Source organism: Carya illinoinensis, chromosome 7 (genome assembly GCF_018687715.1).
Source record: "Carya illinoinensis cultivar Pawnee chromosome 7, C.illinoinensisPawnee_v1, whole genome shotgun sequence".
Taxonomy (NCBI): Eukaryota; Viridiplantae; Streptophyta; class Magnoliopsida; order Fagales; family Juglandaceae; genus Carya; species Carya illinoinensis.
The window spans coordinates 17,615,129-17,641,858 of record NC_056758.1 but is presented as its reverse complement, the minus strand read 5'-3'; the positions used below and the strand labels follow the sequence as shown (position 1 = coordinate 17,641,858).

At 39.0% G+C, this 26,730-nt stretch overlaps 1 long non-coding RNA gene across 1 annotated transcript; it reads right to left on the bottom strand.

The window, feature by feature from the left end:
• Positions 1–9,493: 9,493 nt before the first annotated feature.
• Positions 9,494–18,867, bottom strand: LOC122316770. Its single transcript, XR_006244300.1, has 3 exons — positions 18,636–18,867; positions 18,366–18,511; positions 9,494–9,745 (listed from the first exon to the last, which is right to left on the bottom strand). It is a non-coding gene; the product is annotated as an uncharacterized LOC122316770 (long non-coding RNA).
• Positions 18,868–26,730: the final 7,863 nt, after the last annotated feature.

Below are 26,730 nucleotides of genomic sequence, written 5' to 3'. Positions count from 1 at the left end.
CCAACTTAAAGCAAGCCACAAGTAAGCACATAAACCAACTGTGATTAAGATTAAGACACATACCTTCTCTATTCGAACAAATACGGGTACTGCTCCCTCATGTCCGCTGCTCACTCCCAAGAGAAGTCTTGAGCTAACGGATCTCCCCAAGCCACTTTAACCAAAGGTATCGTCTTGGACCTCAACTGTTACTCCTTCCAATCCAAAATCTGCGACGGAACAACTTCATAAGTGAGATCCGGTTGCAACTGAATACCCGCTGGGTCTACGAAGCGTGGTTCTTGCTGTCCAAAGCTCTTCTTCAGGGATGATACGTGGAAGACATCATGAACATCCCCAAAATAATCTGGCAAAGCAACTCTATAGGCGACGGACCCTACTCTCTCCAGAATCTGAAAAGGGCCGACGTACCTCGGATCTAGCTTCCTTTTCTTACCAAAACGCTTAACACCTCTCATGGGAGAGACTTTAAGGTAAACCCAATCACCAACTCCAAAAGATAACTCTCTCCTCCTGGTGTCAACATAACTTTTCTGACGACTCTGAGCTACCGCCATTTTATCTCTAATGATCCGGACTTGGCTTTGCATCTCTTGAATTATTTCGGGTCCAATTACCCTACTCTCCCCAACTTCATCCCAACACAAGGGCGACCTGCACTTTCTCCCATAAAGAGCTTCATAGGGAGCCATCTGAATGGTCGCATGGAAGCTGTTATTGTATGCAAACTCGATGAGCGGCAAATGGTTTTCCCAACTTCCTTGGAATTCCATGACACATGCCCGCAACATGTCTTCCAGGGTCTGAATGGTGCGCTCTGACTGGCCGTCTGTCTGCAGGTGATAAGCAGTACTGAACTTCAACTTAGTACCCAAAGCTGCCTGCAAACTCTTCCAGAACTGCGACGTAAACCTCGGATCTCGATCCGACACTATACTCTTTGGTACGCCGTGTAGCCGTACTATCTCTTTGACATACAAACGGGTCAACTTACCTAAAGAGTCGGTGTTATTAACAGGCAGAAAATGAGCACTCTTCGTTAACCGGTCCACAATCACCCAAACAGAATTCTTCCCACTAGGCATTCTAGGCAAACCCACTACGAAGTCCATCGTGATGTCATCCCACTTCCACTCAGGAATAGGGAGGGGTTGGAGCATACCTGCAGGTCTCTGATGCTCGGCCTTCACTTGACGGCATGTGTGGCATTTCTCCACATATAAGGCAACGTCCTTCTTCATTCCATCCCACCAGTAATTTTTCTTCAAGTCTCGATACATCTTTGTACTGCTGGGATGAACTGAATACGGGGCCGCATGAGCTTCCGCCATGATCCGTTCTTTGAAATCTGAGTCCTTTGGGACCACTCTGCGATCTCGGAACCGAAGTATCCCATCATTATCCATGCTATAATGCAACGACCCTCGAGATTTTCTGACTCTTTTCCTGATGTTCAGCAGCTTCGGATCCTTTCTTTGGAGAGTTTTCAATTCTTCAAAATCAGTTACCCGAATATCAAGAACTGAAGACAAAATCTCTACTTGCTGCGAACTCTCTATAAGGAGCCTTCTCATCCCACAAAGCAACGACTCCAATTCTGACGGCTCGGCTTCATCTTCCAAATGCGACTTCCGGCTCAAAGCATCAGCAACTATATTAGCCTTCCCCGGATGGTACTTGATCTCACACTGATAGTCACTGATTAGCTCCAGCCATCGCCTCTGCCTCATATTCAAAATTTTCTGGGAAAACAAATGTTTCAAGCTCTTGTGATCAGTAAATACCTCGCAAGCTTCCCCATACAAGAAGTGCCGCCAGATCTTAAGGGCAAAAACAATCGCAGCCAATTCTAGATCGTGCGTCGGATAATTCTTCTCATGGTCCTTTAGCTGACGAGATGCATAGGCTACAACCCGTCCTTCTTGCATAAGGACACAACCCAAACCGAACTTAGACGCATCACTGAAGACTACGAATGGCTTATGCGGTTCTGGGAGTGCTAACACTGGTGCCGTTGCCAACCTGTTCTTTAATTCCTGGAAGCTTCTCTCACATTTCTCTGACCAAACAAATTCTGTATTCTTCCGAGTCAAAGCTGTGAGAGGTCCGGATAGGCGAGCAAAACCCTCTACAAATCTTCGGTAGTAACCGGCGAGCCCCAAGAAACTCCTGACCTCGCGCACTGTTGTCGGGCGCTGCCATGACAAAATGGCTTCTACCTTACTAGGATCAACTGCCACTCCGCCCCGGGAAATTACGTGCCCAAGGAATTTAACTTCTTCCAACCAGAATTCACACTTGCTGAGCTTGGCGTATAGCTGGTGTTCTCTCAATCTCTCAAGTACCAGACTAAGATGATACACATGCTCTTCAACATCTCGGGAATAAATCAATATATCATCAATAAATACTACCACAAAGGAATCCAGATAAGGTCGAAACACTCGATTCATCAAATCCATGAAAGCTGCAGGGGCATTAGCTAACCCAAACGGCATCACCTTAAATTCATAATGCCCATACCTCGACCTGAAAGCAGTTTTAGGCACGTCCTGGTCTCTGATTCTCAGCTGGTAGTATCCCGACCTCAGATCAATTTTAGAGAACACGGCTGCTCCTTGAAGCTGATCAAACAAATCATCAATCCGCGGGAGAGGGTATTTATTTTTTATGGTCACCTTGTTCAATTCCCGATAGTCAATGCACATACGAAGGGTTTCATCCTTCTTTTTAACAAATAAAACTGGTGCACCCCACGGCGACGTACTAGGCTGAATAAATCCCTTCTCTACCAGTTCTTGCAACTGAGTCTTCAACTCTTTCAATTCAGCCGGGGCCATGCGATAAGGAGCTTTATGCACAGGAGCCGCTCCAGGTTCCAAGTCTATAACAAACTCCATCTCTCGCACAGGGGGTAGTCCGGGCAAGTCATCCACAAACACATCGGGGAATTCTTCCACAACTGGAATGTCTGCCAAGGACTTCTTCTCAGACGGCGTGGACACCATCTGAACCAAGAATGCATCCGCTCCCCATGCAATCTCTCTCCTTGCCTGAATCGCCGATATAATCATCGGCTTTTCTTTTAATCTACTCCCCGCAAATTCCAGACAATCACCATCTGGAAGCTGAAAGCTAATTATCCGACTTCTGCAATTAATACTCGCAGAATATTGGTATAGCCAATCCATCCCGAGGATGATATCAAAACCCAACAGTTTGAACACCACCAAATCAGCATCCAGGAATCTTCCCTCAAAGTTTAACGGGCATCCCAAAGCAACCTTGGAACACCACACCATCTCACCATCGGGTAGAGCCACTACCATAGCCTTCGGCAACGCTTCCGTGACCAAATCACACACCCGTGCAAACGTGGAAGATACAAACGATTGTGAAGCACCGGAATCAAACAAGGTACAAGCATAAAACTCATACAAACGGACTCTTCCTGAACCAAACACACAACCCATGAAATTCAAAAAGCAAAGAATAAACCAAAAACACCAAAAGAAATAAATCCAACTTAAAATTATATTAATCTATACCTGTGATTACTCCAGCATCATGGGTCGCTGGTGCCTCATCATCCACCTCTCCGGGTGTGACAGCATAAACCCGGGCTTGCACTGTTTGTCTCGGGTTTGTTCTTCCACCGCGTCTACCTCCACGGTTTCCTTGAACTGCTCTTGGACATTCTCGGGCAAAGTGACCCTGCTGGCCACAATTATAACATCGAGCCCCACCAGAAGGGCACTCACCCACATGGGCTCTATTACAAACTCCGCATACAGGCACACGTCCTCCCATGCGAACACTTGAGGATGCTTGCGGTCGAGTCCCGGTCCGCTGAACAAATTTCTGAGGTGAACCCGAGCTGCTTCCTTCACCAGAAAAACTCCGCCTCTTATGCCCTGGAGGGGAGCCCATACTCAGATTGTTTTCTCGTTCCACCAGGGTGGCCACATCCACTAATTCCTGAAAAGTGGATATCCGATGGCTGACCACCATACGGCGTATATCAGGGCGCAGTCCCTCCTGAAAACGATCAGCTCGCATCTCCTCTGTGGCGATAAGGTGAGGAGCAAATCGCTCAAGTTCGATGAACCTCCGAGCGTATTGTTCCACTGTCGCGCCCCCTTGGACCATATTGGAGAACTCTCTTGCCTTTCGCTTCCTTACCGATGCGGGAAAGAAGCGGTCATTGAACTCCTTCTTGAAACGCTGCCAGGTCACCGCAGCGAAAGATCCCAATTCAGATTCCAACAACACCCTCTTGGTATCCCACCAATCGAAGCGGTACCTTGCAAGAGATAGCTGGCGTAGAGTACTTGTTGCGCCTCAGTGCATCCACACACCTCAAAGGTTTTCTCCAAATCTTTGATCCATTTTCCAGCCTGAAGTGGATCCTCATTTCCAGTGAAGTGTGGAGTCCTATGCGCCAGGAAGCGCTCATAGGTGCATCCGGCTTGCACCATGCTACTGGATCCTCCTGGATACATCCAAGGCCCTCCCTGATATGGCCAAGGACCTCCTGGTTGTGGCCAAAACCCTCCTTGTTGCGGACAAGGCTCTCCTGATGGTGGATAAGGTCCTCCTGATGGTGGCCAAGGACCCCCTTGTTGTGGCCAAGGTCCTTGTTGTGGCCAAGGCCCTGTCTGTTGAGACCTCGCACTCTGCTGCATAAATTCCGTCATCTGCCGTATTGCTACGGCTAGGGAGTCATCCCTGGAGGTATTGTCCCGTGGTTCCTGGGTAGATTTCCTTGGTCTCCCCATATTCCTGCCACAACACCACTCTTGACCCTCCTTTAAGAAAACAAATAAAACCATCATAAAACCAACAAAAACAAAACCACACCACACAGCAAGAAACAAAAGAAACCAGCTTGCAAAAACATAACCAAATAAATACAAACAAACAAACAAGTTCAAACAAATAAAACAAATAAAACAACTGTACTTAACATAATTTTTTTTTTTTTAACACAACTTTAAAAAGCATTCTGGTACTGCCTACGGGACATGTGGTTTTACCCAGAGCCAAACCGCTCTGATACCACCTGTGACGCCCCCAAATCCCTGCGCCCGAACACGGGAAAATCGAGACGTCCGGATGGTGACAACCCAGGTCACCATCCCATCGACGCGTGCCAAGTGTGTGCAAAGGCAACAGATGTGCACGAAGAGACACGCAGCGGATAAGCAAGTCAATAAATAAGTACCAAAATTTTTTCTTGTTTAATACAAAGCTATTCCAAAACGTACATAAATAAAATATTACAAAACACGCATATAATAAAATATCAAATACAAAGCATAACTTCAGCAACCCGGCGGAGCCGCATCCTCGGGCTCAGCCTCCTCCTCCTCCTCCTCGAACTCTGCACCAAAAGCTACGGAACCAAAAATGATGCCGCAGGTAAGTAAACCCAAACACCACCAGATAAAAACACATAGAACTCAAACAACATGGATGCAAGAAAAACCAACGCACATGCCCCGCAAAACCACATTTTTTCCACGCACGCCAAAAACCCATTTGGCCCAATAAAAACATATTCTTAAAAACCACGCCTCGCCATTATCCCAGATAATGGCCCAAACCACCATTTTCCCAGAAAATGGATCAAAAGCCTCAAAACCAAAACTCGCCATTTTCCCAGAAAATGGCCCGCATCCGAAAACCATAAAAACAAACCGGTTATGCATGCACCATGATCTCCCCTAGGGATCATCCGCACACCCTAGCTCCGTGCCACACCGCAGGTAATGACTACGCATGTGACACCTAAACGAGCGATGCCCAGACTCGCGCCCTGCGCGTACCTGGCCAGGCCATCCTCTAGCCCTCGCCAGCGAAGGGCCACGGAGTCGGTGAGTAGAGCGATGCCCAGACTCGCGCCCCGTGCGTACCTGGCCGGGCCATCCTCTAGCCCCGCTCCCGTCGTCGCCCAGCGACAACTCAGGGGACGTCACTCAGTATTATCCACTCCCGAGTGACCAGAGGAGCTCCACCGAGATAATAACCCATCCCGGCTTGGGCTCGTGAGACACACGCACCCGAAAATCCAATCACGCCAGCAAAACAGGGTTTCTCAAATAAAATAAAATACACGTGCATGCACCATGCAAATGCAATTATCAATGCACAAAACAAACAACCAACCATAAAACAATAAATCAAGCAACTCCGTCCTCCATCCACCCGACCCCTGAACTCCTCGGACTCAGTCCGGAATCAACCAACCAGCAGATTAATTAATTGAAAGAGCAATATATATTTAAATCTGAAAATAGGGTTTGGAAAAAATACTTACAGCGCTATATGGCAATTTTAGAAAACACGAGGCGTTGCAAACGGCGGCGAAAAAGCAACGTCACAGTGAAAATTCACTGTGGTTTTGGGTTGTGAAAAACCTACTTTTGAACGGGGACAAACTAGGGCTTGGGATTGATAGGGAATGGTCTAGGGATGGTTGTGAAGCTATTGGAAGTGGTGGTTGGCCGTGGGTGGCGGCGGAATCGCTGGAAAGAGGCCGGATTTCCCAAAAAGGAAAGCTAGCTCGTGGGAGCTGTTCCGGTGGTCGTTGGAGGCCGGAAATGGGTGGGTTAGGACGGCAAGGGACCGGTGATGAAGTGGTGAAGAAATGGTGGCCGGAGGTGGAGCGACGGCGGCGGATCGGAGCAAAATCCGTGCAGCCTTTGGAGAGCTTTTCCGGCCAAACGGCCGGCCGGATGGGGGTGGAAATCGGTGGGGTGGTGCGCCGGAGGGAGATGAAGAGGATGGTGCCGGCGGTGAGCCACACGGTGGCCGGACGGCGGTACACCGGGGGTAAGAAGTTCCAACGTGAGGGAGAGAGAAGAGAGAGAGAAACCGGGGGGGGTGCTCGACGCGGGGGAGAGGAAAAAGAAAGAAAAGGAAAAAAAATAAAAGAAAGGAAAAAGAAAGAAGGAAAAAGAAAAAAGAAAAAGGAAAAAGAAGAGAAAAAGGAAAAGAGATGTAGGGAAAAGATGAGGTCTGATCCTCATTCCAAGAAACGAAACTAAACTGCCAAAAAGAGATTAAAACTCACAAAACAACTAAAAGAAATAAAACACAACATCAATTAAATTAAAAACAATTTTAAAACGCAAATAAATTAAAATAAATAACTAAAATATTAATTAAAATAAAAACAATTATTTCAGCGAAAATACACTCAAAAGCGGGTCATCACAATGGCCCTCAGAAGAGCTGCAATACTGTGTTTGGAACTGAGCCTAGGAAAAGTTGTACTAGAGGGTGATTCGCAAATAGTGGTGACGGCAATGAATGGTGGTAAGGCAATACTGACAGACTATGGTGTTTTGATAGAAGACACGAAGAGGATACTTGTTGATAAAACAGATTGGAGCGTTAAGTTTGTGTTTAGGGAAGCAAATACTGTAGCACATATACTTGCAAAGTTAGCATTAACAGGTATAGAGGAAAAGGTCTGGATTGAAGAAGGACCTATACAGGTGATGAATACGGTTCTCAAGGAGAAATATTGTAACGATTAACTGTTACTCTGATTTCAATAAAGATATACATGTTTCCATTCAAAAAAAATAAGAGTATTACTATTATTTAATATAGTATTATCAATTTATTACTAACATATAGTATTTTAGTAATACAACTAGTAGTCTAGCATATTTATTAGTTAATATAGTTCTGGTATTAGTACTAGTGTAATAGTGTATCATTAGTTATAGTAAATAAGTTAATAACATGTATATATATTAAATTATTTAATATATCACAATATAATTATATAAGTATTCAAAAAAAAATCTTCATTATGCATTAACTAATAACTATCATAATACATTGATATACTCTATATACTAATTTAGATTAGATGCTAACAACCAACAATTAGATTAGATATAAAGTATATTTATTACTATCATAATACATTTTTTTGATACCATATATTAATTTACTATATACTAATAGACTAATAGTATTAGCGTATTACTAATATATATATAATAGTATACTACATGTATATATATTAAATATATCATAATATAATTATATAAATATTAAACAAAATGCCATTGAATAAAAAATAATAATAAAAAGTCTAGGGTAGACCGAACAAACTAATCGGACCGGACCATCCCGAACAGGAGCGAACCGAACCGGTCCTTAGGGTGTTCGGTCCGGTCCAAGGTGGAAAATCCTGGATCGAATAGGTCACGTTCGGTCCACAAAACCTCCCGAGACCAAACCGGACAGAACCAAACTTCCCCCTAGTCACTAGCTTCTTGATATTGACAACTTAGAAGCTCTTCACTATATTTATTTTTTGTTGTTGTCATAACCCCTCCCATCATGGCCATTTGTGAGCATATCATTTCTTCTATTGCAAGAGAAGTTGTAGAAAAAATATAAATGATCATTTTCCATTCCGAATCTGTACTTCACATTTACGTATTGCTCCCCATGTGCGCGGAAGTATCCATTTGCTTGATGGAAGGGTGAACAATTAGGGACAAACAAATAACGGATTCTGAATTGGCCTATGATTTTGAGAGAGAGAGAGAGAGGGGGGGATGACGCTCGAGTGAAATGAATCCATTTGCTCTGCTACATTTGCATCTATTGTAACAATACGAGCTTTCTCACGACTGTGTTCTATTCGTAGGTATAAATCTCAGTTTTACACCGTCCGGCCTAAAGAGGCTCTCATACGGATGATGAGTTATGGATGATAGACTTGATTCATTTTTTCTTTTAAGTTACACTACTTTTTAATCTATAAAATGCACGAAGCATTTGTTTTTAATGAAAAATGTCAATTTGTTTTTAATGAAAAATGTCAAAAGTTTATTTTAGATTTTTTTTGTCCGAAAATTTTCAAACCGCATTTACCATCTACTTGTAAAATGCTGAAGGGGCACGTTAGATATTTCTACAATTTTTAGCGTATGGACCCTTTGGCATTTCAGAATCAAATCAACCGATAAAGTTCATTTTAGTGAATATAACTTGAATAGGCTTTTATCAATATAAGTTTCGGTCAGTTTTTACCTTTTAAAATGAATCATGACTAGAACTTTTACAAATACAAAGAGATTACATAAAATAAATCTACAAACTAATGTAATTTCATAAAATTCATTAAATCTATACTATATAATAAAAATATCTTTACAAGCTGACATACTACATCATTTTGAATCGTGATAGGTATTACAGCGTTCTATGAAAAATCATCCAAATGCTTGATGTCTTTTGCTCTTTAGATAAGTAAAGATAACTATTTTTGTTAGATTGGAATGAGTAGAAGCAACTATTTCTGATTCGAAGATTTGACGGGCACGAGCACGAGCACATCCAAGAATCGAATTGAATATATGCTTCATAACCATTATTAAGCATAAATTACTCCCAACCACTTACACATTAGTTTTCAGAATAATTTCACCAATTGCAAGACAGAAATGTGAAAAAAAAAAAGTATCAGAAAAGAGAAAAATCCCCTAGGACATCCCTTTTTACATTATTCCTGTCCAACAAGAATCAAATTTTTGAGAAATAATTATTAAAAAAAAAATCAACAAAAGACTGGTAAGAGATGACATCGAAACATCCAATAACTCTGAAACTTCCTCAGATTCCAGCAAGTAGTCCAATAGAATAAAATTGGTCCAAGTACCTTCTCCTAACATGTCTGTATGCTCTTCTCCACGTTTTCTTATCACAAACACAACTGACAATGAGAGCAAAAGATAGTGATATGCATAATGTGAGAGAGAAAGAGGGCAAACAACAAAAGAGTAGTACAAGGATACATAGGATACAAATTGGTATGTCCTCCCAAGTATGTACCCCCAAGCCTTTACAACTTGAGTCAACAATCCCTAGGGGTTTATTAATTTATATATTTAAGAATGTTATATAGGTAAGCATATATTTAGTTATAAAGCATATTAAGATATATTATAGTATTTTATCCGTTTGCAGTTATGCTACATATAGTGTTTTTAGGAATTTTTTTATCAATCAATTATTGCCCTTGTGCTTTGTCCATGTTAAGATCCGATACCTGTGCTTTTTTTTTTTTCTTAAATAATCTCTCATCAGATCGTTCCACAATCTTTGAAGTTTTTGGCACTACAATCATTCCAAATACTTAACATCAAGCACAGAGGAGCCATCCTTCCAGCTATACCCATGACTCTACCAACTTCTAATAAAGATCGCATGGCCTCAAGTACATTGAGACCTTAGAAGGCAATAAGGGTTCCAGGAGGAATAAAAACAAGCAAAGGAATGAGGAAATGCACTGACTGAGAGTTCACTTGACACTTTTTTTTTGCTCAAATCTTGGTTGAGCAAAGGCCGATCTAGGGCTCTCAATGTGGATCAACCCGAGAGTTCGCTGGACAACTTGCTCAACGTTTGGCTGAGCTAGATCCTTCCACAGAGTTCGCTCAAGACCTTGCTCAAGTCTCTCAATTGAGTGAGGCGTGCTATTAGAGCTGGCTTGACACACGGGCTACATTTCAGTTGAGCAAACAATAGAGTTTCTGTTTTTTTTTTTCAAGCTTTGTTGTCTTAAGACCCTTTTTTTGGATTCTAGTTAAACTAAATTATCATGTTTAATGAGGGGCAACAGCATTCATTATCAGTTCTGTATTTCATTATTCAATTTGAGAACTCTTTTAAGAGGTTTTATTCTATTTCCTGTTATTTACAGAAGAGTTGCTTCGTTTTTGTGACGCAGATCTGCATTTTGTCTATCCCTCTGCATTTGTAGCGTCAGATATGGTCTGTATGCATCACCTTCCCCAGTTGCCAAGCCACCATTAGCTCCACCACTCAAAATGGTATTAATCATTTTGTCCCATGAAGTTAAGAGGGCTTCTGCACACAAGATACTAGCCACTTCACAGTGAAGCAACATGCAATCGATGATTTCCATGCTCTTCATACACATGCAACACAAATTCATCACCATTACACACCAAGCCCTTAGATTATCCCTCATTAGAATCTTCCCCAGCGTAGCCATCCATACAAAGTATGACACTTTTGAGGTAGCCTTGCTTCCCCATATACTTCTCCAAGGAATGATGCATCCAAGGGGTGTAGGAAACATTAAAATGATTTGACTCAAATTGTCTTCTTTTGGCATGGATCCACCCCATGTTGTCCACACAGTCTCCTCTCAACCTTATTGAATACAACAGTGCTGAGTAGTGACACAAATCTGATGAAATAGATACTCCATTGTGGTCTGCAATTCATAACCTCCAAAAAAACTAAGCCATTGAGGCCTCTCTGTGAGAGGAGATACTATATAAACCTTGATAGGTTTACCTCAAGGCCTGTCTTCACACTACACAACATGCCAAAACCAACTCTTGACCTGTTTCCAATCTCATATATGATGGCTATCGAAAAATCTCCCCATCCATGGAAAATGTTTGTCAACACCCCAACTCCAAATGGTCCATTGACCAAGTTAGTCTACCATCCATCCCACATGGTCCTATATTTTTTTACACATCATCGCCACTAGATACTCCACTATCAAGCCTTTCTCTTCGTCACATAGCACCACAACTATTAGCCCAACAAAGCAAAGTTTTTAACCCCAAACCAACATAATAAACCATGGTACAAATCGATGACCAACTCACTATGTGACATTTAGGCACACCCTCCACATCAACCCATAGAATGTCCCTCTGGAACTTCTCAAGATACCTTGCCACACCTACCGGAATTGGAAAAAGAGATATGAAATAAGCAGGTAGGTTTGACAAAATGCTATTCATAAGGTGATATGACCCCTTATATCAAATATAGATGCTTGCAATCGGCTAGTTGCCTTTTCAATTCTCAAAAATGCCATCTCAAATTTCCAGATGCCCGATGCCAATAAACAAAAATGCCATCCCAAATTGATTGTCTTATATGAAACACCCAGGGCTAGACCCAAATACTTCACGGGAAAAGATGGCACCCTACCTGTGAGTGTACTAGTCAATGCCCCAATGCCACCCGGATTGCCAACCAGGATTAACTTGGCCAAATTGACTCTTTGCTCTAACTAGGGGTGTAATTGGTTCAGTCCGGTCAGTCCAAAATGGTCTTTTTTGACCTGACCAAAACTTTCAGTCCACCCATTTTCCATCCCGAGACCATTATCTATGGTTGGTCCAATCGGTCCATTTGGTCCGGGCTTGTGCTACATGGCCACTTTTTTTTTAAAGGCCCAACTTACCAATAAACACTATTTATTTCAGCCCAACTAAAATATGAGCCCAAAAATAATAAAATTAAAAAATAAAAATTATATAAAATAATAAAATTAAAATTAAGTGAGCTCTTTAATGTGGATTATCTAACTAACTCATTAATAAAATCATTAATTATAATTATATTAATGATTTTAATAGTTTTTTTATAAGTAATATTATTTAATAAAATCATTATTTATTTTTATTTTTTATGTTAATAGTCATGGTAATTTAACATACCCTTGGAAATGTATTTGGAAAGCTAGAGTGCCTGGTAAAATTGCATTTTTTTGCTGGTTGGCGTTGCTTGAGAAAGTGTAATACCCCATATGATAAGAATATGGGTAGGTGGTGTATGGGATCCCACATTGCTTGAGAATGAAAAGTTTGTGCTCTTTATAAGATTCCAATGGGGATCCAATTGTATCATTGACTAGTCCTTTTGGAGTATAGGCCATGTGGTTTGGGCCTTCCATTGGGGCGTTATAAATGGTATCAGATCTTATCCCAACCAGAAATATGGGACTTGAACCGTACCACCTAAAACGGATAGGCTCGACGAGGACGTCAGGAATTTAAGGGGGGTAGATTGTAATACCCCATATGATAAGGATATGGGTAGGTGGTGTATGGGATCTCACATTGCTTGGGAAAGAAAAGTTTGTGCTCTTTATAAGATTCCAATGGAGCTCCAATTGTATCATTAACTAGTCCTTTTGAAGTATAGGCCATGTGGTTTGGGTCTTCCATTGGGGCGTTACAGAAAGTCTTAACTATAATTTGAGGAAAAGGACTTATATGTGATGGATTGGTGCTTCATGTGTAAAAAAGATGCTGAATCTGTTAACTACCTGTTTCTTCATTGCCAAATGGTGACGGCCTTGTGGAATGAGTTATTTGAACAGTTGGCATCGCTTGGGTGATGCCTTATCATGTGGTGGAATTTTTGGCTAGTTGGCAAGGTGCAGCAGGAAGAGGAGGCAATACAGTTGAGTGGAGGATGATTCCCTCGTGTTTGTTTTGATGTCTATGGCTTGAGAGAAATGAGAGGTGCTTTGATGATCATGAACGCACAATGACAGAATCTAGGGACTTTTTCTTTAGCACTTTAAATTTTTGGGTGAATAATCTCGTGAGGGATATCAACATTTGTAATGCTTTACCTTAGTAGTGTTTTGCTTTAGTTTGTAATTAGGTGTATTATCTTGTATACTTTCTGTGTACTTGGGCTATGCCTATTTACTTTTTTTTTTTTTTTTTTATAAATATATGCCTATTTACTTGGAATAAAATCTCTTATTGCCTATAAAAAAAAAAAATAGTTACAAACTTAGTACTCAATAGTATGTATATGAATTATGATAGTTAATACCTGGCCTATATTAAAATTTTAATATTTTATATATGGTTAATGCATAATTGGTCCATGGATAGACTTCATACTTGTAATTTAGGTATCTTACAAAAAATGTAGCTAACTATTTTAATTAGGAGTAGATGCTAGAGTATGTATCATTGCATATAATATTATGATTTATCATATAATATATTTGTTAATTGTCAATAGCAGAGTAGTTAACATTTAATAGTATATTTGACATTTTATATGGTCAATGGTCATAGGTTAGATGAAAATTACATAATTAAGTTATAGAACTACTATATAAAATACCATATAAAATATTATTAAAAAAACTATTTATGTAGTTCGGTTGGTCCAGGGTGAAAAACCATACCCTGGGACTGGACCAAAACCTGAAAATCCCAAAGCTAGGAGACCAAGACCAACTGGTAAGGTTATCAGTCCGGTCCAGTTTTCCCCCTAGCTCTGACACAGCTTCAAAGCAAAGAAACAAACACCACAACTAACAAAAGTGCTCTGGGTCATCCTTACAGAATATCAGTATCATCCACGAAAGGAAGATGAGACACTAGTAGCTCATCATTATTTCTTTGTCCCACTAAAAAACCTGATAAGCAATCCCGTATCCAACCTTGCACATAACATTATGATCAAAGTTTCCATGACAGAAGGCAAAAGCAAAAGGGGTAAATGCTATATATGTTTATATATTTGGTTACAGGATATATGCTTAATATATAAATTAAAATTGATCTATTTATATTATTTTTTTATGACTTATAATGTATGATATATCTAGTTACGCAATAAATCTGTACTATGTTTAATATATGTCATAAAAAAATACAATATGCACCAATTTATGGTAGTGCGTATTATAATTTTTTTAAGAAATCATACCTACTGCTGTGCTCTTGTTTCTTAATTTAACACACTCATGTAACATTGAGTGGTACAACATATTTTTTGGTAAGTGAGCGGTACAACATATATAACTTAACAATGCGTGTAACTTATATTAGAATGGTAGAATATATATTATAATATACATTGCATACTATAATATAGTTACCATTGGTATAACTTATAGATGCTATATTCATACATGCATATAATGTAGTATAAATAATTGTATCTATTACCAACTTTAACTTGATTTTTAGAGTTTATTGTATAATCTGTAATTTATTTATGTTATTAGAAATATAACTTTTTTAGGATTAATTAAATTTAATGTAGTTTATATTTTATTTATAATAATTAATAGTACTCAAGACTTTTGCAAGAAAAGAAAAACTCAATTTCAAGTCAGGCTCAAGCGCATTTGTTTTGTTTAACTCAAAATTAATTAATATTATACAGCCAACTATATATGTTAATTGAGCTGAGCTCGCATATTTACTACTTGACTCAATTGCACCTTAATTACAACTCCTAACTATTGAATAGAAGAGAAACTTAAAATAAAAAAAATGGCATATATAAATAGAAGAGATTTATTATTAACAAATCTGTAGACTGTAATATCCTACTTTCTAAAAAATATAACCTTGAATTTACCTATGTCAAATTGTCCCATATCCAATATCCTTATGATGCTTCCTAGAGAAACTTTAAGGTGAAGCAAGGCGCTCCTACATAATCATCCATTCTTTGAACATAAGAGTACCAAATTTCTCAATCATATAGAATTTTGGGATTTCCAACATTTCTGGATGCCAAGTTTCTCAATCCAACAGATTCTTGGTATTTCTAAATTCCATTTATGAGTAGCAACTTCACAATCATGTGAAAACAACTGGCATGGCATCAAGCAAAATCTTTCAAGCAATGCATAGGATCCTAAAAGACTTAAAAATTTCAAACAGAAGGATATATTTTTTTTGATAGGTAATAAGTAAGCTTTATTAATAAAAGATGGGCATAGCCCAGGTACACTGGAGGTATACATGAGCATATACCTATTTAAGTACTAGAAACAGAAATAAGAAAATCATGGAAGCTTAGGCCATTAAAATCTAGAGCAATGGCCCACAGAAATAAGGTCTTCCAGAAGAAACTCCGAAACTCTTCCAATGATCGTTTATGATCCTCGAAAATTCTCTCATTCCTTTCTCTCCAAATACACTAACAAATACAGACTGGAGCCATCCTCCACAAAGCTGCAATTTGCGGAGTCCCGGCGATTCCTCTCCAGCTTGCTATAAGCTCCACCACCCGACCTAGCATTACCCATGCTAATCTCACTCTGTTGAAGAAGTAGTTCCATATCTCACCTGCGAACTTGCAGTGTAGGAGTATGTGGTCCACTGTCTCACTATTGTTTCTACACAAACAGCACCATTCCACAATTGTGAGGCCACTTCTTCTAAGATTGTCAGTGGTCAAAATCTTCCCTAGTGCTGCTGTCCACACAAAGAATGCAGCCTTGGTGGGTGCTTTACTTCTCCAGATATTCTTCCACAGAAAATTGGGCCTTTGTTGCATGGTATTGGCTTCATAGAAGGAACGTACCGAGAATTTCCCCTTTCTATTAGGACACCATACCATCACATCTTCATTTCTGGCAGCAATAGGCACACTATACAATAGATTCATAAATTCCATCAAGTCATTTACTTCCCAATCATTTGCATCCCTGATTAGGCTAATGTTCCACTCCTGTGTGTCTTGATTAATCACCCTCAAATCAGCCACTCTAGCTACTTTTTCCCGTGCGATAGCAAAGATTGTGGGATAGGCATCTTTTAGAATCATATCTCCCACATAACTATCCATCCAAAATCTGATCCTACTACCATCCCCCAAACACAACCGGGGTATTACACTGGAAAGAACCCCACCTCTTCCTTATATACTTCCATAGCCCCACTCCATAAGTCCCCCTTCCCTCTTTTGAACACCAACCCCCACATTCGCTGCCAAACTTTATGTCAATCACTCCTTTCCATAATGCTTCTCTCTCAAAATTTTCAAATCAAAAGGGATTCTTCTGATTATCTAAGCTTCATTTATCATAAGAACCATGCAAGGTCGAGTTGTCTCCAAAAAGCATGAACCCACTGTTCTGAAAGCTAGTCAAATGTTCAAAGGTAACTTATAGATATAAAAAGTCGCATTGAGAAAATTAAATTTTTTTTTTTATGATGAGGAACTTCGACAATCGTGCAAACAAGATGTATCTTTTACCCAGTGAAACTCTGGACCCATGTAACATGACCACATCACATGAAATCACGTAAATCATTGGATTTCACCAATGAGACATGGCCCTGAGAAATTATTTGTATCCAAGGGTTCAAACCTTAGACCTGGGAGAAGCATAACCTTAAGATCAAGGCCTTTACCATTTGAACAAATTAAATCTATCAAGAGCATTTTTACCAACATGAGATTCTTCCTTGATCATCATATGGATCTTGAAACATAGCATGATCAAATCACGTCTAACCAACCATCTACACGTAGCGGAAACAAATGTAGACAATGTAAATAGTCCCTAGAGGACCAGAAGTATTCTGCCACTGAATAAATTATCTACAGGTTCTGAGCACCCAAATAGTGCAAGCCTTTTTCTCCAAAAGCACCATGTTTCTTACCTATTACCTAAAGAAACCAGAACCTTCCCTTGAAGGTACAAAGAAACCACATTTTATTTATATCAAGTTCTAGAGGACCATGAAACCCCAATGCACCAAAATGATCCAATGAAATCTACCAGACTTAGAGATTGTCTATAAACAGACTAAAAAAAGATTTGGATGAGAGTGCCATTTATCAGTTTTCGTAAATTTGAACGTCCAATGTCATTTTTGGTAGTTTGGAGAAAATGCCTGGTAGGTAGAGGGTGAAAATGAAATTTTTTTCCGCAGCACCAAGAAACCCCAACACTTTCAATTTTGGTACATAAATTGTTATTCGAGACTTTCATTTTTCTGATACATATGCATGGATGACCAATCAGTTGCAGTTCACCAAACTAGAAGTAACTCCAAATATTGACTAGATGCTAATAATAATGAAAATGTGATGAGAAATCAAACAAAACTAACACAGGCATAACAGTTTTGCTGCCAGGTGCTACTACTACAGGTTTTTTCTGATATATACACCGACTGACAAAACAGATGCAGTTTAAGAGAATTGTAGAAGCTCCAAATATTTACTCAGATGTCAATAATAATGGAAATATGATTAGAACATCAAACAAAACAACTAATATAGGCATTACAGTTTTGTGGCCATGTAATTGAATTTACAATATCCAAAGAAAAGAAAAAAACAGTTGGAACCAACTGACAATTACAGTTTTAAAGCTTCAACAAGTACAAAACAAAATTAAGATGATTTATAACACAACGCTTGGGGGTTTAAATTCGATTTTCAATATGCACCCTCACGAGCCAACTCTACCATTAGGCTCCGTTTCTAATCTGTGGCAAAGCAGCTTAACCCTAGAAAGAAATACTCATTTATCCACAGTTCCATCTACGACTACCAAAAACACACAAACTACCGGAATGAAATCCTTCGAAAGCAAGCCAAACTTATGAACAAAACCAGAACGGAAATTCGCAGTCGCATTCAGAACATTCAACAAACAGGCCGCACACAGTGTTCTCAAAACCCTACGATCCCATCAAAAAATAAAACCAAACCTCCAACTCCAAGAATTTAACAAAAGAACCCAGTTACAAAGAAAGGGGATTGATCCAAACCTATTATGTGTCTTCTCGCACAACATCCTCAGACCCCGGCACCGTGTCAACCAGAAGCGTATCAGAGGGAATGGGTTCCGGTTGTTGAGCATTCATGAGGCTCTCCATATCTCGCAGCCTATTCCGAACAACACTCGTGACGAGTACTGCAAGAAGAATTGCTCTTATAAATGTGTGTCTGAGTAGATGTTAGCATTTATGTATGTGCAAGTATATGTTAGCATATGTGAGCGCGCGCGCACGAGAGAGAGAGAGAGAGAGAGACAATACTGGCGGCAGTGCCGAGGGTCCAGAGCCACAGGATTTTCAAGCCGGGGCTCTTCTCTCTTGGCATTTCTTACGATGATACAGAAACAGTTCCAGAGTGCCAAGATGCAAATGGAACTAGCCGAATAGGTGGATGTTCTGTCACTTCTAATTGGCTTGCCACTGCCGAATATTGATGTCCGAAGCGGTGCAGAGGAAGGCTGTTCCTTTGGGGAGGCTTTGCCAACGAGCACCCCCCGAAAAAGCCTGAAGAGGTTTTTCACCAACGCCCTCATAGATTTGCTTGGGCCGTAGGTCTCTAAACTGTAAAGCCCAATATTTTTGGGATCTCTCTTTTTCTGAATGAATTCTCCTATTCCCAATGGAATTAGTTTTGTTTATATAATGGAAAACTCTTCTTGCAGGTATAAAGCGGACCGACTTGTGCACCATTGCTAATATGGATAAAATGAAATGCAATGTTTTATCTAGAGCGAAAATTCATTGAGTTTTGCTACATATAAATACAGTTGTACACTAATCTGTGTACCAATACTGATTTATTTATACTTAAAATTTAAATTAATATTGTTTTCAATAAAATCTACTTTTTGACCAATCACATCATATTGGTGCATAGATTAGTGCACAATTATGCTTGCGACTATATTTTTCCAAATTCATTTCCTCTTCCTTGTCTTTTCATGCATTTTCCTTTTGTGGATCTGTGCATTTTCCTTTCTATGAAATGCAAAGTGATGAGAGAGAAAGAGAGGTTGGAGAGAGGTGGCAAAGTAGAGCATTACGGAGCTGTGGATCTGAGCATGTGAGTGAGAGAGATTGATGAGAGAAAGAGAGATTGGAGAGAGTCGGCAAAGCAAGACATAACGAAGCTGTGGATCGACGATGGTGAGTGTGCGGTAGCGAATGGTGGTGGTGCGGTGATACTACTGTCCATCTAAATGATTGAACATGGGAGTGAGAGAGTGATGAGAGAGAAAGAGAGATTGGAGGGAGAGAGAGAGAGAGAGAGAGAGAGAGAGAGAGAGAGAGAGAGCTCGGCGTATACTTACCGAGGCGGTGGAAGGGCTCAACAGTGATGGTGGTTGATGAAGGAAGTGGCTCACAGGTAGGAAACCCTATTTTCGCATGCTTGGAATAGAAGAGCAGTGTTTGGGTGGTGCTCTGTTTCGAATCATTGTTCTGACTGAATATTCTTTTTGCTTTTGGTTCTAATTAACATCTCGTTCTTCTCAATCTTTCTATAACTTCTCTTTATGTGTTTTGAATTGGGTATATATATATCAACAGAAAATGGAGCGGAATAGGAACTAATAAGAGATAAAAAGAAATAGAGGAATTGAGAGATGAAAATAAAGAAACTGAGAAAGGAGTTGACGAGAAGAGATGAAACTGGTGGAGCAGATCCGTGATGGTGGTGATTGCGGAGGAGGTGGTCGTAGAGGAGCTGCGGATGGGAGAGATAAAAATGGCAGGATGAAAATGGCTAGAGCGTTTCTGGATTTTGTTACCCTCTTCTTCTGTGTGTGTGTGTGTGTTTTTTTTTTTTAAATAATTTGGCCTGCCACGTCAACGGGTAGTGCACAAGTCAGTTTGCAACTTGCCTATACAAAGAAGAACTTTTATATAATTGATCTTTCCCAATTTATATACATGAAGATCGTTTTAAAGGTTAATGTTTTGAACTAAACTAGTGAAAATGTAAAATGGAAAGGAACAATAATATAACGTTAGTTTGATATTCTTTAATATGCTAACCCTTATTGAACCACGTCCTTGTAGATACTAATTAATGGATAAAAAAAATTATTAGATGGTCTTATTTCTAAATAACTCAGTCTCATACCATATGGTTTTATTCCTAAAAATAACCACACATGAACATAATCCTAAGCGTGACATGGCACAAGGGATGATCAAATTTACCTAAAATCTGTCTCCAAAAAAATTCAGGGATAAAAATGTAATTTCATTTAAGAGACAATACAATGTAATTAAGGCAAAATAAATAGTAAGAAAAAGATGAGAAAAAAAAAAAAAGAGACACTAATCATATAAATGAAACCTTGGTAATTTTGCATGCGAAACAAAGAATATTTTAGAGCCTCATGGACAAAAAGGTAATTTTGCTCACCAAACACAAACGTCAATGACAAAAAATTAATTTTTTCTATCAAGGACAAAAAGGTGATTTTCCATCAAACATAAACTATTAAAAACCCTGAGGACAAAAAGGTAATTTTGTCTAACAAAGAAAATCTACTATTCCCATGATTTTATTACAAAAAATATAAAAGTTTATTTCTATAAATATAGTTATAAGATATAATATATAAATGATTTATTTTGTTAAAATTAAGTTGTCTGGGAACAAGTTTGAGATCGCTCAAACAATAAACGAGTTGTCAATGAGCAGAACATGTAATTTGATAATAAGTTTGAGTTTAACTTGTGTTTGAATAAAATTAAACAAATAGAACTTTACCAATGCACTTACTCGAACTCGACTCGTTTATACATCTATTCTTGAGGTTAGGTTTAAAATCCCTATACTTATCGTCTCACCTATTACATATTATCCTCAACAATATTCACACTGGTTTAAAGTTAAAATAAGAGACATTTTAACATGCTGTATTCTCAATTGAAAGTATGAGGGTTATTTTAAATTAACTGTTTATCTCTCCCTTCATCCTTTCATTATCTAGAATATGAGTAGGAGTTTGAAAATCTTACACTTTGCTCTTGTCCCAAACAGTTTAGAAAATGGTCAGAGGGCAATGTTTTCTACAGCTTATGCTACATGCTTCTTCAATCACCATTAGTGTAGGGGATAACATCACCAACCAACTATTCCATTTTAGATGATCCCTTATGGTGGGCTGAGGCCCTTAAGCAGGAAATTATCGGCCCATGGCCCAAATATAACCTAAGAGAATTATCTTTAGTTGAGAAACAGGGAACTAGGGCCCGCCAACGAGAACTGAGAATATGGGTGGAGTGGTTGGATGAGGTGGACAAGGAAAGATTTGGAGGGCCCACCAAGGGGGCAAAATAGGAAAAGAATTCTTACGTATGCTAGACTTTATGTTACTAGCATCTAATGTGTTTCATATGTGACTTTAGTGGATATCGAAGACTAGAGGATGGTGGGCGTGAATCTCTATGCCTCTTAACACCTTAACATCTACGGCATCCGACTCTTATTGACCTTAATGTAATCCAATCTTGTAAAACAATAAAAAGGATCAATTTCAATAATTTATATTCATCATCTTCTTGACACTTTTTTTTATTTTTATTAATAACATGTAAGACTCCTTTATTTTAACGTTCACGTGACATAATTTAATTTAAAATATAAATTTTAAATATTTTACACATAGCTTAAAAACAGAATAATTCAAAAAAAAAAAAAAAAAAAGAGTGACACTAATCTCTCATATATTTGTGTTATTTTCATTTCATTGAAAATTTTGAAAAATTAGCTAATAAAAAAAATCGAATTCTTTTAAATAAAAATAAAAATTGATTTGCTTTTTACTTAAAAATAGTGGTAGTTTAGTGTAACAAATTTTATTCCAAAATTATAAGTCAATGTTATATTAATTCGAATTCCTTAAAATCATTACGTAGATTGGTCCCGCCTAGTAACGAATTAATGTGGAACTTAACCTTAATCGATCTTTATTAGTTATTACGTTGACTCTGATACCATGTGTAATTATAAAACCTAAACCAAATAAAAGAGAGATTGTAATATTGCCATCAAAATTCCTTGACATCATTGTAAGTTCTAGTCTCATCTAATAAGGAATCAATGTTAGAGTCATTTAGGGGTGTTCAACCGGATCCGGATCCGGATCCGGGTATCCGGCCATAACCGGTCCAGATGCACACCCCTAGAGTCATTCATCTATGATTCTATATCATAGAGCTTAATGATACACAGTACATTACATTAAAGTATTGTTTGAATAGTAAGATGAAATGAAATGGATTTAGATTAATATTGATAGTTGAATAAAATATTGTTAGAATATTATTATTTTTAATATCGTTATTGTTTTTATATTTGAAAAAGTTGAATTGTTTATTATATTTTGTGTATGAATTTAAAAAAATTGTAATAATGTGATGGGCTGAGGGTGTTTCTCAATCCAAACAGTCTCTTAGAGATGCAATAGATTTAGAGATACCAACAGCTATAATTCATATAAACTATTGGATTGTGAAAAACAAATTGATTTCTGGGAATGAGATTTTTGAGATGTTAGAAATATATCCTCTTTTTATTTTTGTATTTTTTTTAAATGAATCTCGAATTTGTTTTAAAGGAACTCTTTTTTATTTTATTTTTTGAACTATATATAAAAATAAAATACTTAGAATTTCATTAAATTTGGAGAGATCAGTAAATTATTTTGTTCAGAGAATTTGAGTCCAAAGATAATAATGAAGTGCCGACTTGAACATAAAAGTCAGCACCGAAATTTTCAACGTTAGGATACAACGTGGATGCAGCATATTTGAATTTTGACTTCTTAGTTTGTTCATATTTGTTAGTTTTTTTTAATGTGAAAGGGACTCGCATGCAATGTGCATGCAGTTTTATTAATATTTCATATATATTTGAAGTTGGTGGCACGTTATATCCCGTTTGAAATTTAAATTAAATTGAGTTGATATAATTTTAAGTTGAGTTTAATATTTAAACATCTAACTTTCAAATTATTAAATTTATCTAAATTTAAAACTTCTTTACACGTAAGACTTTTCATAAAGAAAAACCTTCGTACCAGTTCAACTGTCAATACCTAATTAATAACTGCCCTCCAATAAAGTATCGGAGCTACGTCTAATAAAATATTGCAACGTAGCTCCTCCATTTTAAATCTTATGCACCTAACTACAGCTGATAAGGTGTTGTGCTTTGTGATGACCCGCTTTTACGTGTATTTTCACTGAAGGGTTGTTTTTAATTTAATTAATATAATAGTTCTATTATTTTAAATTATTGTATTTTAATTGATTTTTAATTTATTTGATGTTGTGCTTAATTTATTTTAGTCGTTTTACAGATTTTAAAATCGTTTTCGGCGGATCAGTTTTTGGATTCCGGAGTGAGGATTGGACCTCATTTCTTTTCATTTCTTTTTCTTTTTTTTTTTCTTTTTCCCTTCTCCCTTTTCTTTCCTTCTTCTTTCTTTCTTTTTCTTCTTCTTTTTTCTCTTCTCTCCCCGCACGCCCGAACTCCCATTTTCTCCCCTTCCCATCGCCGCCCGTTGACCAGTCCAAACTACCGCCGTTCGGCCGCCGTGTAGTACACCACCCCCACCAAAATCTTCCCCTCCCACCGGTGATCACCCCCACCAATTTTCAGGGCCATCCTACTAGCCGTTAGCCGCCACGCACAGCTGGAAGTCATGGCACCAGCCCTCATTTTTCTCTTTGTCACCGGTTGCTTTCTCAGCCCAGAACCGCCGCTCGCTGGCGGCGTGGCCTACAGCACCCACCCAGTTTTCTTCCCCTTCCACCGGTGAACATCCCCACCAAGTTTCACCTCCATCCGAGCCACCGTTAGCCTTCACGAGCTCCTCCAAGCCACACGGTTTTTGAGCTTTTCCGGCGCCATCATTCCACCTCCGGCCACCACCTCTTCACAGCTTCTTCCCCTACCTCTTGCCGACCTAACCCACCCATTTCCGGCCTCGATTCGTTGCCGGAGGTGCTTCCACGAGCTCAACTCTGTTCAACCCCTTTAAGCTCTTCCTCCGCCATTTCCACCGCCACCCACGGCCAAAGCTCACTTCCTTTAGATTCATAAACATCTTAAGACCATTCCTTGTCAATTTCATGTCTTAGTTTGTCTTCATTTGAAAGTGGGTAATTTATTACCCACAGCCACAATGTGAAATACATTGTTACGTTACTTTTTTTCCGCCATTTGTAACGCCGCGAGCTTTCAAAAAATACCGAATAGCACTGTAAGTATTTTCCAAACTCTACTTTTAGATTTAAATATATTTTACTTTTACAATATTTGCTGTTGGTTGGTTGATTCCGGACTGAGTCCGAGGAGTTCGGGGGTCGGATGGATTGAGGACGGAGTTGTTTGGTTTGTTGATTTGTGATTGGTTGGTTGGTTTGTGCCTTGTGGTTGCATTTACATGGTGCATGCACCTATATTTTATTTTAATTGAGAAAAATCATGTTTTGTTGGCGTAAATGGAATTCGGGTGCGTATGTCTCACGAGCCCAAGCCGGGATGGGTTATTATCTCGGTGGAGCTCCTCTGGTCACTCGGGAGTGGATAATACTGAGTGACATCCCCTGAATTGTCGCAGGGCGACGATCGGATCGCACGATACGGTAACGCTGTCGTGTCGACTCCGTGGTCCCTAGAGTGGCGGAGACTAGAGGATGGCCTGGCCAGGGACGCGCTGGGCGTGAGTTCTGGGCATCTTTCGTTTAGGTGTCACACGCGTAGACGTTACCTGTGGTGTGGCACAGAGCCAGAGTGTGCGGATGATCCCTAGGGGAGATCATGGTGCATGCATAATTGGATTGGTTTTATGGTTTTGGTTACGAGCCATTTTCTGAAAAAATGGCGAGGTTTGTTTTGAGGCTATGTGATCCATTTTCTGGAAAAATGGTGGTTTTTTGTTTGGGCCATTATTTGGAATAATGGCGAGGAATGGTTTTAATGGTAATGTTTTTGGGCCAAATGTGATTTTGGCATGCGTGGAAAAATATGGTTTTACGGGACATGTGTATTGGCTTTTCTTTCATGCATGTTGTTTGAGTTAATATGTTTTTATCTAGTAGTGTTTGGATCTTACTTACCTGCGGCACCATTTTTGGTACCGTAGATTTTGGTGCAGAGTTGGAGGAAGAGGAGGAGACTGAGCCCGAGGATGCGGCTCCGCCGGAGTATTGAGTTGAAGTTTAAGCTTGTTGTTGGTTCGAACAATATTTGTGTTTTATAATATTTTATTATGTATGTTTTGAATAGCTTTGTATTAAACAATAAAAATTCTGGTACTTAGTTTATGACTTTGCTATCCGCTGCGTGTTCCTTCGTATATATTTGTTACTTGTACACACACTTGGCACTTGTCGATAGGGTGGTGACCCGTGATATCATCATCCGGATGTCTCGATTTCCCCATATCCGTGCGTGGGGATTTGGGGGCGTCACATGCTTCCTTCCCAACCAGTGGTCATCTCCTTTTCTTCTTTTCCCTTTGACCGAAGCCCCAAAGTTCCAATCCTAGAAATTCCCATACCCAACCCGTGCGACAAAGATTCCAGGTCCTGCCATTGAAGAGTGAAGTTGGAAATGGCAGCGGCTTGGGTTTTAAGGAGGTTGAATGCCTTACGGAGGTTCGGTTTCTTCAAATTTGTCGATTGAACATCTGTAGAGACTTCCCCCAAAGGCGATGACATTTCTGTGACAGAAAGCCCTCAAAACCGAATGGAAAATGTATCTCAAATTCTTGATCCACCTTTCAATTTTGCCTTTCGAGTAATACACAGATAGAAGAAGCAAATAAAAACGTACTACACTGATAGTTTATTTTATAGCAACATGGAAATGAGAAATTCTAAATAATTTGTGGGAGTCTAATATTACTTCTTAGAAAATCATTCGATAAACATTTGTTATCCTTTTCTTTGTATGTCTTCCCTTGAAACCATAATACGAACAATAACCTCATTTATTCTTCTATTTGATATTTTTTTCTTTGATTTTTGCCTTCTGCATGAGGCCGGGCTTAACACCTTGTAGGTGGGAACATTGTTACTCTATTTTTTTCTTTTTAAATTAAAAAAGAGTATAATTTATTATAAAATCAGAAAAATTTATTTTTATTATAAACTAAGTTGTATTGTATGACCATATTTAACCGTTATAATTGACCAGGTCTTAACCGTCAATTAATACCTTTGTACCCTTATATATATGGGTATATTTCTAGGTTCAAGATATGGAATAACAAGAACTTCTCTCTCATTCTCTCTCTTTTTTATTGGTTTTACAACACGTTATCAGCACGATTGGAAAAATCCTCCACCTCCCAGCTCCGATTTCTCT